The following is a 15273-nucleotide window of genomic DNA, read 5'->3' as shown; positions in this document are numbered from 1 at the left end:
TCAGGTTCACCATTGCTTTTTCCCACGGTCTTTATAAATTTTGTGCTATAGCACTAGCAATTTTCCCACACTTTAAAACTGTCTGCTATTGCTATTTATTTCCTCTCCCACCCTCTCACGCTGCGACTTTCCCACGGCAAAGTTTATATCTTCATTTTAATCTTTTCTTCCTTCACGTTCCTGCATTCACTCAAAAACTTGGGTCATTTCAATCCCACAATGCAATTGGCCATTTCACACTTGCATGATTACAACGCTGGCATCTGCAGATGCCAGAGATTGTACTAGGGGTCGAAGCTGTCAATCCCCAGCATGAGATGACGTCATCTGACACCAGCAGTGAGCGAATTCTACTTTCACACTAGACACTTTAAAGGCCAATTAGCGGTTAATTCCTAGAATCTCTTGCAAGTGTGAAAGGGTCTAAAGACTACCCTTGACACCAAGTCATCACTTTTAAAAAAAAAAATTTTTCATAAATATACATAGAAAAACTAGCACCTCCCCCACCCCCCCTCCCTTTCACAATATAAATCCAAACACCGTCAGGGCTCACATTTATGTTGACCATCAAAAATTCCATATGGGAAAGAAGATAGGGATCCATTGAAAGTATCTTCGTATAGGCCCATTTCTTTACTAAATGTAGATTATAAAATTATGGCGAAAGTATTAGCGAATAGACTTGCTAAATATTTACCTCAGTTGATACATGTAGATCAAACAGGTTTTATTAAGAACAGAAATGCGTCTGATAACATTCTTAGATTGATCACATTGGTTAATGCATCTAGACAGCACCCCAACCATCCAATGGTTGTTGCACTGGATGCGGAAAAAGATTTTGATAGGGTTGAATGGAATATTTTATTTAAGGTGTTAGAGAAGTTTAATTTTGGCCCTTATTTTATTGGTTGGGTTAAAGCTTTATATAAAAACCCAATTGCTAGGGTGGTGACAAATGGTCAAACTTCTTTATCATTTAAATTAACGCAATCGTCTCGGCAAGGTTGTCCGTTATCACGAGCCTTGTTTGCATTGGCTATTGAACTGTTAGCTCAGACAATATGACAGAATAATAAGATTAAAGGGATGAGAATTGCAGATGATGAATATAAGATTAATTTATTTGCGGATGATTTGTTGGTCTATTTGACAGAATATTTGAGGAGTTATCTGGATATAAGGTAAATTGGGATAAGAGTGAAATATTACCAGTTGGGGAAGGAGACTATTCGGAATATAAAAATATTATAAAATTGAAATGGTCAGATAGAATTAAGTATTTGGGAATAATTGCAGATTACCAATCTTTATATAAATTAAATTATGTTCCTTTATTCAAAAGGATTAAAATGGATTTGATTAAATGGAAAGATCTTTTTTTAACGTTAATTGTTTGAGTAAATTGTATTAAAATGAGTATTTTTCATTGAATCCAATATTTGTTTCAGTCGATACCTTGTTTACTTTCAAAAAGTTTCTTTCAGGATTTGAATAACGTGGTAAGGGAATTTTTATGGAAGGGGAAATTAGCTTTACCTAAACTTGCATTGAAATATTCATTGGGTGGTCTTCAATTACCTCATTTTCAAAATTATTATGAAGCAGCTCAGTTGAAATTTGTTAGTAGATTGATGAATATGGATCAACCTCCGAATTGGGCGAAGGTGGAAATGGCTTGGTACATCATTTCATATTTAAATGGAATATGAATTTATTGCGGGAATGTAATATGCCGGTATTAAAACACTTGTTAAAGATATGGGGTAAAAGAAATATGGTTTTAGGGTCAGAGGGTAAACTATCAATTCAAACTCTGTTATACCATAATCAACTTATTCCCTTTTCAATGTTTAATAATCATTTAAAGAGATGGAATTCTAAGGGTATAAAGATAGTTTAGGATTGCTTTGAAGAAGGACAGTTTCTTTCCTTTAATCAATTGAGGGAGAAATTTGATATTTCTGTAAATTCTTTATTCGTGTAGTATCAACTCAGAGCTTTGATAAAAGATAATTATGGTTAAGAGATTAATTTACCCATGTTGATGAAATTTGAGTATTTGATTTCCTCTATACCAAAGAAAGATTATATTTCAGATATGTATCAATTGTTACAAGATAGTATGGATAAACTGGAATGGGAGAAATCTAGGCTTAAATGGGAAAGTGATTTAACTTATATTTTTCCTGAAGACAATTGGGAGGTTATGTGTCACGACAGTGTAACTAAATTGACAACTGTAAGATATGGAATGGTAAATTATAATTTTTTACATCAGTTATATTTGACTCCAGAGAAATTGAAAAAATATGGGTTTAGTAATTCAGATTCTTGTTTATGATGTGGACTATGTACTGGAATTTTTTTACATGCTGTTTGGTCTTGTTTTAAAAGTACAACCATTTTGGAAAGGAATTAGATTAGTTTTGGAAACATTATTTAAGATTAAATTGCTGTTAGACCCATCAATCTTTTTGTTGGGATATATGGTTTCTTTGAAAGGACTAGGGTTGGATAAATTTCAAATTGTATTTGTACGTCTAGTGTTATTTGTAACATGAAAATGTGTAACTAGTACTTGGAAGGATAATGTGGAGATTAATAAAGTACGTTGGCATAATGAATTAAGAGCTTGTATTCCGTTGGAAAAAATTGCATGCAATTTGCATGATAATTATTACTTGTTTGTTAATATGTGGTCTTATTTGGAATATATGAATTTGAAAATACTTAAAAATATTCTATATATTCTGTTTTGTTTTTGTATTTGGCTCCCCTTAAGGGAGCTGGCTGAAGGGCTGGGAGGGTGGAGTGGGTTTTTCTTTTTGTATCAAAAAATTTCTTGCTGTTATTTGATTGTATTTTGTTTTTAAAAAATCTTTTAAATAAAATTTGAAAAAAAATTCTGTATGGGGAAGTCGCTTGTATTTATTCTACAGCAGCATTTATTATTATTCTTTTAAATATTGTATTTATCATTACATTAGGGCACTTATATGATTCAAATATGGCTGTCATATCTTAATAAATATGTTGTAGCAACTGTGTTACAGTGCGAAATGAAGGAGAAAATGATCAGATGTAGTTGAGTCGAAGTTCAGTTAAACTTGTTACTCAAACAGCACCTGTAGCTTTTAAAACCCCGCACGTTCCAAATGACATCATCGCATTGTGATGTAATTACATTACTTGGAAACTCTCGAGTGGTTTGATTAAGCCTCCGATGAGTTGCTACATAGCAGTCCCTCCCCCTCCCCCCAGAACTGGCGAGAGGAGGCTAAACCTCTGGTACCATTACTGTCCACTGCTCTTGGGCGATCATCAGCTTCTTCCCATTAAGGTTCGTGGCAAGGGCCGATCAAGGTTGAGGTGAATGGGCTTTAGTCGGTCAATCGTAAATGTCTCTGGATGCCCCATTATGCCCAGTACACAAGTTTATGATTGTTTCATAGCACTAGAGGCCTCATATGGCCTCTGTAAGGGTGGCCCGGATACACCTCTAGGCACAAACACAAACGCAGTCTGGAGCTGCTTTGGCATGAAGGGTGTCAATGTTCCATGCCTTGATGTGGGAACTGGGGCCAATTTTCCAAGCTGCTCCCTGCCTAAGACTTCAGTGGCACTTCCTGCCCGTGTGCTGCAGGCACAAATTCACCAGGTACAATGAATGGGGCCCCATAAACTAACTCAGCCGACAAGGAGTCGAGATCCTCCTTGGGTGCTGTTCTTATTCCCAAGAGGATCCAGGGCATCTCATCTGCCCAATCAGGTACCTGAATGCAGCATTCTTGTGCCTATGGAACCCTCAACTAGACCATTCAACTGCAGCTGTCATATGATGGAGCTGCATTCCCAGCATGCACGACAAAACATCCCAGAGTATGGAGGTAAACTGTGGGCCTCTGTCAGAGGTGATGTGTGTGGGTAGGCTGAACTGAGATCCCCAGGCAGAATAAAAGCTCTGGTGCATGAATCATTTGATGAGACCGTCATAGGAACCACCTCCAGCCACCTGGTGAATCTGTCGATGACCGTTAACAGGTACCTAGACCCTCGTGACACTGGAAGCGGGCCGACAATGTTGACATACACGTGGTCGAATCTGCACTGTGGTGGTTAAAAAGGCTGAAGTGGTGCCTTCACGTACTGGGCAGTCCGAGCATGTCTTTTCCCAATACGTGACCTGCTTTTTGAGTCCATGCCATACAAACTTGTCAGCTATCCGGCAGACCATCTGTAATATAGATATATTTGGGAGAATTTGGTAAAATTAGAGTAGGTTACACACATTTTAAAAGAGATTTTATTTGAAATACTGAAGAATTCATATTTGGTACATTACAGAAACTATGGAGAATGCTATGCACATTTCACAAGTAGTTGCTAATTGAAATGATGTCATCAAATGAATCAACGGGAGACAGGTCATCTGTGTTGAACATTTTTACAAGGGTTCTGACATTTCTGCAAATTGCACAGAAAGGTCACTCTTGAGAAGTTTGTTTACCTAAGACAATAGATGGAAGCAAAGAACTTTTAAATTTACACACACATTACATACACATGCGCTTAAAATTAGAAGGGGGTTAATTTGGGTTGGTTAAGTTAATAGAGATAAGTTAAAATTTGATTCTGTTTTCATGTTTAAAGATAATTAAAAACAACTTTTGTTTAAGTAGCCATTTGTCATGGTGAATATCTATTGCTGCTGGGTTTTGGGGTCTTTGGGCTCATAACACATCACACGAATGGAGGGGCGGGAACAGTGCGTGAATGGCACCAAAAATGCAAGATCTCCATGCAGCAGGGATGATCTGTGGAAATGTCGCATAGGAGAGTGGTGCCTTGTGGCTCAAAGGCTACATCATTGAGTTGCAGGCTTGTGACAGCATTTCTATAAGCCAGGAGTTCGTCATTCTGGCGCTGAGCTTTGGCGAGTGCCATGTAGTCTACACCCAGAAAGAGGGCACCTACTGCTTGAACGAAGGAGCAAAACAGGGCATCAGCCACAACATTACTCTTAACGAATATATGTTTAATCCTGGTTGAAAACTTAGATATGTAAGATAGGTGGTGTTGTTAGTGGGCTGACCAGGGATCTGATGCCTTCGCGAAGGCAAATGTTAATGGTTTGTGGTCAGTCCCTGCCTTACAAAAAATAGTGGAAGTGTCTGACCACTAGGTACAGCACCAGCTGTTCCCTATCGAATGCGCTGCATTTCATTTCCAGAGGGCGCAGGGGCCTACTAAAAACTGCTAGAGGCAAGTTCCAAGATCCCACCTACTGCCATGTCAGACATGTCTATTGTCAAGGCAGTTGGTGCATCCAATTGTGAATGGACCAGTAATGTTGGCTTTGCTGGAGCATCTTTGGTCTGCTGGAATGCTACCGTCATCTCCTTTGTCCACTTGAGTTCTTTGGCACCGCTAGACATGAGCTCGAAGAGGGGTTTCGTAATATGAGCTGCAGAGGGTAGAAAGCGACGATAGAAATTGGCCATCCCCACAAATTCCTGGAGTCCTTTGATTGGACCTCAGGAATTTGAGGATAGCTTCCACCTTGCTAGGCAATGGAATGACTGCTGCTGATCTGATGTCCCAAGAACTTGATAGACGACTGCCCAAATTTGCACTTGGCAGGGTTCACAGTTAGCCCGAACTCCTGTAGGCAGCGAAAGAATAAACGCAGATGCTGCAGGTGTTCTTTGTGGGAGTGACTGGTGACAGGTACGTCATCCAAGTATGCATAAAGGAAGTCCATGCCACATCCCACTCCGTCCATCAGTCGCTGGAATATTTTTGCAGCATTTTTGAGCCAAAAAGGTATTCTCAAAAATTCGTAGAGGCTGAACAGTATTATGATGGCAGTCTTTGGAACATTTTCCAGGTTACAGGTATTTGGTGGTACCCACACACCAAGTCAATTAAAAAAAATATCTTGGCCCCATGAAGATAAGCTGTAAAGTCCTGTATATGGGGTACAGGGTAGTGACCTGCAGTGGTAGTGTTGTTGAGATGCCTGTAATCCCTGCAAGGTCTCCAGTCTCCCATGCCTTTGCAAACCATATGTTGCAGGGAAGCCCATGGACTATCAGACTTGCGTATGATTCCAAGTTCCTCCATTTTGTGGAACTCTTGTTTTGCAAGCCACAACTTGTCGGGCAGCAGGCATCGAGCTCAGGATTGTAGTGGAGTTCCTTGGGTGAGGATGTGGTGTGCGATGCCATGTTTGGGTGTGGCAGTGGAGAACTCGGGAGTGACAATGTCCAGAAACTCCACAAGAAGTTTGGCGAATTCGTTGTTTGAGTACTCCACAGCGTCGTGGTGCAGGGCAAGTAGTTTGGCCTTTCCAAGGTGGAAAGTCTGGAATACTGTGGTGTTCACCAACTGGGGCCCTTTTAAATCCACCATCAGTGAGTGAGCTCTAAGGAAGTCGGCACCCAGCAATGGCTGGGACACAGCAGCAAGAATGAACTTCCATGTGAACTTATTGTTGCGAATTTCAGGGATATAGTCCATGTGCAGTACATACAAATCGAACTGTTATTCACTGCGGTGAGTGCCGGACCCACACTCCTGGCATGGTGTCAAAGCCCGATGGAGGAAGGACACTAACCTCTGCACCCATGTTGACCAGAACTTTGCGCTGGGACAATTCATCCCAGACATAGAGTAGGCTGTTACAGTGGCCAGCCACTGTAGCCATTAGCAACAATTGGCCATGGCATTTTCCTGGAAAAGTTCAAGGGGGTAAAAACACCAGGTTGTAGTCATGGAGTCATGTTCGTTTGGGGGAATGTGCACCCTCGTTGCCGGTACTCATGGAGCCTGGGCTTTTGGGTATGACGTAACTCTAATTTCTGTGGGCCCTGTGCCTTGCTGTTTCACGTGCCACAGAATGTCTGCACGGACAGCCACTCTGAAGGGGCCTGGTCCCCCCAGGCCATTGATATAGAGGAGCCATGCAGCTTGCTTGCACTGTTAGAGACCATAAATCTGGAGAAGGAGGGCTTTTAGGGCTTCGTGCTTGCCGAAAGCTGGTGGGTCCCAAAGGAAATCCACTAATCGACTGGCCATGTCCTGGTTGAGGGCGCTTACCACATGATAGCACTTAGTGGTGTCCACTTCTATCTTGCAAATATGGAACTGCAACTCAGCCTGCCCGAACCAAATTTCAGATTGAGAGGGCCAAAAGACAGGCAGTTTGATCAAAACCACTGCGTTGTCCATGTTGTGCCCAAAATCTGTTTGGGCCCTTCAGGGACACCAATATAGCAACTGTGTCATGGGGTATATCATTGAATATTTCAAGTTTTTGGAATGCAGTTGTCTTTTTACATAGTCAAACTCCTTTCTTTGCTTAATCAAAGTAGGACTTTTTCATGGTCAATCTTGGGTGGACTATTATAATTCTGTTCCCAAAATTGTCTCCTAATTGTCCGGTAACTCAAAAGTCTGACCAGGACCAGTCGTGGTCGCTGATTGCTGGCTCTCTTGGATCCAAAGGCCCAGTGAGCCATTCAATATGCAATTTTTCCTCTGAATTTGTCTTCTCCCAGCACTCGTGGGAGCCTTGTTTCAAAGAAGTTCACTGGATCTCTTCTCTCGATTCCTTCTTTCAATCCAATAATTCGGACATTATTTTCTCTGTTAAAATTCTCTATGTGGTCGATCTTGTCCAGCAGATCTTGTCTGTCTGACTCCCTTTGTTTCATATATTTCTCCAAAGCTTTTAGCTTATCTTGTGTTTTTACCAAGTCAATTTCTGCTTGGCTCATTAAGTCTTCAATGATTTCTTTAATTTCAGACATCCTTTGTCTTGTCTCGCTGGCAGGATGTGCTCACTTGTGCCCTACACTCCATTCACTCCCTCCCATGCACTGCGACCAATGCCTGCCCCAAGAAAGGATGTTCTCTTTCCCGAGGAAATCCAAATCGGGAACGACCATACCGCTGTGGCTCATGGTCCCCAGTCCGGTCCTCTTACGATTCCACATCCGGTACTCAAAGAATGAACGAGTGACGCTGCTCCATGCGAACCCACATTATGCCTTCATTGAGTACGCAGACGGGTGGGAGGACACAGTCTCGATAAGGGACCTAGCCCAAGCCGGATCAGGTCCAGTAATGGCTTTAACCCAACTTCCTCCTATTCCTTCTCCCCCAGGTCATGTGCTTGAACAGAGGGACCAGCACCACCCCACCAGCTCAGGCCAGACTGTTGACAATGCCATTGGGGAATTGAGCGAAGCAGTGGCCGCACCTAGCGACACGACTCCTGCGACCCCAATCCCGGCACCATGGCGGTCACGCCGGATGGTCAGGCCCCCCGACCGGTACAGCTCCTAACCTCCATCCACCCCGGGTTCAGTTCCCAAAGAAGGGGTGAATGTGATTTTACAGATTCTATCACCAATGTGTATATGTTCAGATTGTAGTGTAGGATGACTGTGATTGGCTGAGAGTGTAGCCACACCTACTGGCAGGTCTTAAAGGTTTGCTCCTAGCCAGACCAGGTCATTCTGGTCTGGTCGACCTACTTGTGATATGCTCCAGTCTTTATCAAGTTTTCCATTTTATCCAGGATAATATTTAATTATTGCCTTGACTCCCCAGCTCTGTTGGGGTCTGCCTGCCCCGAGGCCACTCTTGCATTCCTCCCTTTCGGGCTTTTACTCGATGTTCCTGGCTGAGTAGAAACTTTTTCATTTTTTGTTCTCAGCTGGCTTGGTTTCTTAGTAGTTGTTTTGTCCATTTTTTAGTGAAACATACTTAATTTTAGCATTTTAACATCTTTTTGATACTCTTCACGGAATGCTTGATCAAAACACATCTATCTAAATCCTTTGTATGGCCACACCCCACACTAAGTCATCATTTGACAAAGTACAGCATCAAGGAACCTTGAGAGAACTGAAGTTAATGATTCCCCAAACAAAAAGTACTTTTGTGCTTGGAGTCATACCTTACATAAAATAAGATAGTTTGGTTATTAAATGTCAATCATTCCAGCCTCACTAAAAAAAAAAATCCTTAAGGCAATGTCCAAGGCCCAACTATCTTTAGCACTTCAGCAATGATCTTCCTTCCATCAATTCAGTATTACATCATGTATGATTCCATTTCCAATTCGTTAGTAAATGCAGTAGTCAAAGATCTAGACAACAATCAGGCATGGACTGATACATGTTAAGTTTATTCATACCAAAAATGTGCCAGGACGTGACCAATTCTCATCCAAGAAAGGATCTAACTACTCACCCTTAATCATTATCGTGACAGAGTCCCCTACCATCAACATCCTGGAGATCATCATTGATGAGAAACAAAGTTAGAATATTAACCTGAATACAATAACTATTAAAGTAGATGAAAAGATGGCTATACTATGCCACGTAACTCATCTTCTGGCACTGCAAAACAGTTTCGCTATCTAGAGGATATGATAGGAGCATGTTGGAAGGTTTTCCGTTTGTCTGGAGGTCCAAAAATCTCAAGAAGCTCCATACCTCCATTAACTAGCCTAAACATCTTCCCCTTTATTACATCCATGCAAGGTGTACCATCCACAAAATGTGCTGTAGTTACACACCCAGACCAATCCAAAAGTACCTCCCAAACACCAGATCTCTAAAGAAAAGAAGGACAAACACAATAGGTGCATGGGTATACTGCCACTTACAAGTTCCTCTTCAATTTGCACACCACCCTGATTTGGAAATATTTGGCATTACATTGGTCTGAATTCTAGACATCCCACCCAATAGACTGTGAGAGCATCTTTATCTGAAGGACAACAGCAGTTTGAGAAGGTAGCACATCACTATCTTAATAAGGAAAATTAAGAATGGGCAATAAAAGCTAGCCATTCTAGAAAATGAATAAATTTCTAAATATATGGAGTAGGACTTGAACTGGAAAACTTTTGCTTGGCGGTATCACCTCACTTTTCCTCTAAAAATCAATATAAGCAACCACAAGAGAAATAAAAACACCACATTTCCTTACCCACCATAAAGGTTGTTGCCTGAATTTGCAATTTATGCTAGCGATGTGAATAGCACAGCCCCACAGCCAAACTGGTCTGCAAGTTTCTTTAGCATGACCTGCTTATCCTAAGGGAGTACCATGTTTGTATGTCAGGATTTTTTGGCAAAGAGCTGCTTCCTGAATGCTCCACTTGGCAGTCTGCAGCTGCAGAGAACAGGAAGCAAATAATTAGACATAGCAGAAGATGAAGACACAGTATCTTATAAATGTATGGCACAGAGGTCAAGCTTTGGGACCATAGTCCTTGAAATTCCAGGCAGGAATGAACAAAGTAAGTAGAAGCGAGGAATAATTCTGTGTGTGGACATTTTGGGTCTGGGTGGGGTAGCAGAAAAATGACACATTTTAAATTATTTTAAATACTTAGGTTTTTTTGTGGTGCTTCATACTAAATATTGGATGGCCCTGAACTTCACAGATCACTGCACTTTGCAGGATGTTTGGGATTGGTGATAGGGTTGACACAAGAGGTTGCCCAAACATTCAGTGAATGGTCATCCATTTAAATCAAACATCTGCTGTTTATCTTTACATTATCAAACAGAACAGCCATAGTAATTACTTCTCTTGAATACTTGATTGGGGGAAGAGTGTTATGAGCCCAGCAGCAATAGATATTCACCAAGACAAATGGTTACTTAAACAAAAGTTGCTTTTAGTTATCTTTAAACATAAAAACAGAATCACACTTCTTTTTTTCAAACTTTATTTATTTGAAAAATTATTAGTAATCATACAAAATACAGACAATAACAACATTAAAAATATATATATATTCCCACCCACCCCTTCACCCAGCTCTCTTAAGGAGAGCCAAAATATATATATAAAAATAAAAATAAATCAAGGTACATCTAAATACATATAATCTAAATATGATAACCATTTAATAACAAAAAAAGAGTAATTAGCCCTCAAAACATATGTAAATTTTTCCATAACAATACAAGCTTTCATTTCATTATGCCACCGCATTATATTAATCACTGTATTATCTTTCCATGTACTTGCAATACATTTTCAAGCTATGGACAATGCTAAATATACAAGTGCAATTTGAAATTTATCCAACCCCAATCCCTTTAAAGGAATCACATAACCCAAAAAAAAAATGGATGGATCTAATGGTAACTTAAACTTATACAATTTTTCCAAAATTAACTTAATTTCTTCGCAAAATGATTGTACATACATACAGGACCAAACACCATGTAAAAAGTTTCAACACATGTACCACATCTAAAACAGAAATCTGAATTACTAAAGCCATATTTTTTCAATTTCTCAGGAGTTAAATATAAATGATGCAAAAAATTGTAATTAACCATTCCATATCATACATTCGTCAATCTAGTACCACTATCATGACACATATCCGTCCAATATTTTTCAGGAAAAACAAAAGTTAAGTCATTTTCCCATTTAAGCTTAGATTTCTCCCATTCTGGCTTATCCATATTATCTTGTAGTACTTGATACATAACAAAAATATAGCCCTTTTTTGTTATAGAAGAAATTAAAGACTCAAATTCCGACAATACAGGTAAAATCATCTCTCTACCATACATTTTTTTTTACCAGTGATTGAAGTTGATAATAAAAAAACAAAAAATTTTCCATGATAGCAAAACGTTCTTTCAATTGATTAAAAGAAAGAAATTGTCTTTCTACAAAACAATCCAGTAATGTTTTTATTCCCTTAAAATCCCAATTCTTTAAATGACTATTAAATAATGAAAAGGAATAAGATGATTATTATATAATGGCGTTATAATAGATCATTTACTTTTTGATCCTATAATCTTATTCTTTTTTGTCCATAATGTCAATAAATGTTTTAATATCAGCATATTATACTCCTGTAATAAATTTATATTCCACTGACATATAAATTGATGTATTGCAGTTTCAGAGGTACATGCCATCTCAACTTTAGCCCAACTTGGAGACCGATCCAAATCCATCAAACCACTAATAAATTTAAGTTGGGCTGCTTCATAATAGTTCTGAAAGTGAGGTAATCGTAATCCACCTAATGCATACTTCCAAGTAAGTTTATTTAATGCTACCTTTGGTAATTTATCTTTCCATAAAAATTCCCTAGTGACTTTATTTAACTCCTGAAAAAGGTTCTTTGTAAGAAAACATGGTATTGATTGAAACAAATATTGAATACGTGGAAAAATATTCATTTTAATACAATTAACATGGCCAATTAGAGTTAACAGAAGGTCCATCCACTTAATTAAATCTGCTTTAATCTTCTTCAATAATGGAACATAATTTAATTTATATAAAAATTGATATTCAGTATTCACAATTATTCCTAAATATTTAATTTTATCCGACCATTTCAAATTAGTAACATTTTTATAAACTGAATAATCTCCTTCACCAATCAGTAAAATTTCACTTTTATCCCAATTGACGTTATATCCAGATAATGATCCATACTGTAATAAACATTCCTGTAAGTGTGGCAAGGATTGTTCTGAGTTTGTTAAATATATCAAAATATCGTCTGCAAATAAATTAATCTTATACTCTTCATCCAGAACTCTCATCCCTTGTATCTGTTCATTTTGCCTTATTAATTGAGCTAACGGTTCAATGGTCAATGCAAACAGGGCTGGTGACAATGGACAAACTTATCGGGTAGAACGTGTCAATTTAAATGACGACGAAACTTGTCCATTTGTCACCACCCTAGCAGTCGGGTTTGTATGTAAAGCTTTAACCCAACCAATAAAAATGGGGCCAAATTTAAACTTTTCCAAAACCTTAAATAAAAAAAATCACATTCGACCCTATCAAAAGCTTTTTCCGCATCAAGTGCAACTCGATTGGTTGGGTTGCTGCCGGTATGCATTGAACAAACTAATTAACTGAAGAATATTATCTGAAGCATGCCTATTTTTAATAAAACCCATTTGGTCTACATGTATCAATTTAGGCAAATATTTAGCAAGTCGATTTTCTAACATTTTAGCTATTATTTTATAGTCCACATTCAATAAAGAAATAGGTCTATATGAAGACATCTTTAATGGATCGCTATCTTTCTTTGGAATTACAGTAATTAAAGCACTAGAACAAGATTCTGGTAACTCATAATGTTCTGTCACTTGTTGTCGTACCTCCCCAAATACCGAGGATAAATCCTCATAAAAAACTTTATAAAATTCCACTGAAAACCTGTCATCACCTGGTGACTTACCATTAGGCATTTCCAACATAGCCGTCTTAATTTCTAAATCTGTAAACAGAGCTTCCAAATCTATAATACCCTCTTCTTCTAATACTGATAATGTTAGTGTAGATAAAAAAGAATCAATAGATCCATTATCCCCGTCTCCCCTCAGAAGTATATAATTTTTTAGAAAATGAATAAAACTGGTCATTGATTTCCTGAGGTTTATAGGTAACTGTTGAATGCTTTTTAACAGCATTAATAACCCTTGGGGTCTGTTCCTTCTTTAACTGCCATGCAAGTACTTTATGTGCCTTCTCACCCCACTCATAATATCATTGTTAGATCAATTAAGTCAACATTCAAATTGATAAGTCTGTAACGTTATATATTGCAATTTCAATTTAGTCAAAGCTATTTTCTGATCTTCTGTCACTCTCTTCTGAAATTCCTTCTCCAGTTCCTCAATTTGCTTTTCTAATTTAAGACTTTCAGCCATATATCCTTTCTTAACTTTAGTAGTATAACTAATTATTTGTCCTCATAAATAAGCTTTTAATGCATCCCATAATACAAAACAATTTTTAACTGAATTAGCATTTTCAGTTAAGAAAAAATCAATCTGTTCTTTAACAAAAGTAACAAACTCAGAGTTTTTTCAACAACATTGTATTAAATCTCCATTTATAGGATGAACGTACTACCTCTGAACTTTCATAAGAAAAAAAAATAAAGAATGATCTGAGGTAATTACTCTTATATTCTGCCTGCAATACCTTCCCTTGTAAATGTGCCGATATTAAAAAAAAATTCTATTCTAGTAAAGGAATCATGTTGGGAAAAATGAAAAGAAAAATCTTTCTCTGTAGGATTAATCCTTCTCCAAATATCTACCAAATTTAAATCTTTAATTAAAGCCCCAATTTGTATCACCATCTTTGATTTTCTAATACATTTTGGGGATTTATCCATCAAAGGATCCAAAACACAATTTAAATTCTTCCAACTAAAATATTTTCATTAGCTTGACTAAACAACAAAAAAGCGTCTGAAATAAAACAGTCACCATCTACATTAGATGCATAGATATTAAGTAAAGTCCAAAGTTCATTAAAGATTTTACAGTCCACTTTTAAAACCCTCCCAACATGCCCCTCTACAGTATGCAACTCAAAAGATATATTCTTATGAACTAAAATCGCTACACCTTTTGCCTTAGAGTTAAATGAAGAAAAAAAAACACACGATCAACCCAATCTCTTTTCAATTTCAAATGCTCTTTTTCGGTCAAATGCGTTTCTTGTAAAAAAGCAATACCAATTTTCATTTTCTTGATATAAGCTGAAACTCACTTTCACTTAATTGGATTATTTAATCCCTGAACATTAAAAGTTGCAAATTTCAAACTAGACATTCTAACAAACTAACAATATAATCATTTAATACAAAAAATGCTCTCCTACTAATAAATTAAATCCACTCTCCCTCCCCTAATATTATAGAAAAAGTTTATATAAAAAGGAATACAATTAGTTCCCCCCCAAAAAAAGAAAAAAAAAACCACCCAAAGGTAGTAACTCCCTAAAAAACTAGGTGTGGTAAACCCCACCAGTGGCAGATGACTATCAAAGATATCAATACCATCTACCTCCCCCCAGCCTGAAATACAATATATATAATGTAATTCAACATCATAGAAATATTCAGCCCAGTGACTGGTTTGAATCTTCAACATCAATAAGACTGTGTGTCAAAACCTCCTAGAATCACAATTTAACTTAACTAACCTAACTTAACCTCCCTTCTAATTCTAATTGCACGTGTATGTAATGTGTGTGTAAGTTCAGAAATGTTCTTTGGTTCACAGTCCAATCTCACTTCTCATTCCTCCAAGTTAATTGCTTGCAGGCAATTCTTACACTGTACACAGAATTTAACATTTATAAAGTTCACCAGGCTTTGGTGCTTGAAAGGTAAATGGTTACCGCTTAGGAAGGTTATTGTGGGTTTTCAGAGAGAGATTTGTT

General features: G+C 38.0%; 1 long non-coding RNA gene across 2 annotated transcripts in view; it reads left to right on the top strand.

Annotated features, from left to right (window-relative positions):
- The first annotated feature begins 3212 nt into the window (after positions 1-3212).
- Positions 3213-15273, top strand: part of LOC138749517 (uncharacterized) — a 145884-nt gene continuing 133823 nt past the window's right edge. Inside the window, exons 1-3 of one of the 2 annotated variants that reach the window (XR_011348716.1) lie at positions 3213-3346; positions 11963-12105; positions 13937-13992. This is a non-coding gene — a long non-coding RNA (uncharacterized lncRNA). The remainder of the gene's footprint in view (positions 3347-11962; positions 12106-13936; positions 13993-15273) is intronic. The other variant, XR_011348721.1, reaches the window with a different exon arrangement.

The sequence above is a fragment of the Narcine bancroftii genome, chromosome 1 (genome assembly GCF_036971445.1).
Source record: "Narcine bancroftii isolate sNarBan1 chromosome 1, sNarBan1.hap1, whole genome shotgun sequence".
In the NCBI taxonomy this organism is placed as follows: Eukaryota; Metazoa; Chordata; class Chondrichthyes; order Torpediniformes; family Narcinidae; genus Narcine; species Narcine bancroftii.
This window is presented reverse-complemented; position numbering and strand designations above follow the sequence as displayed.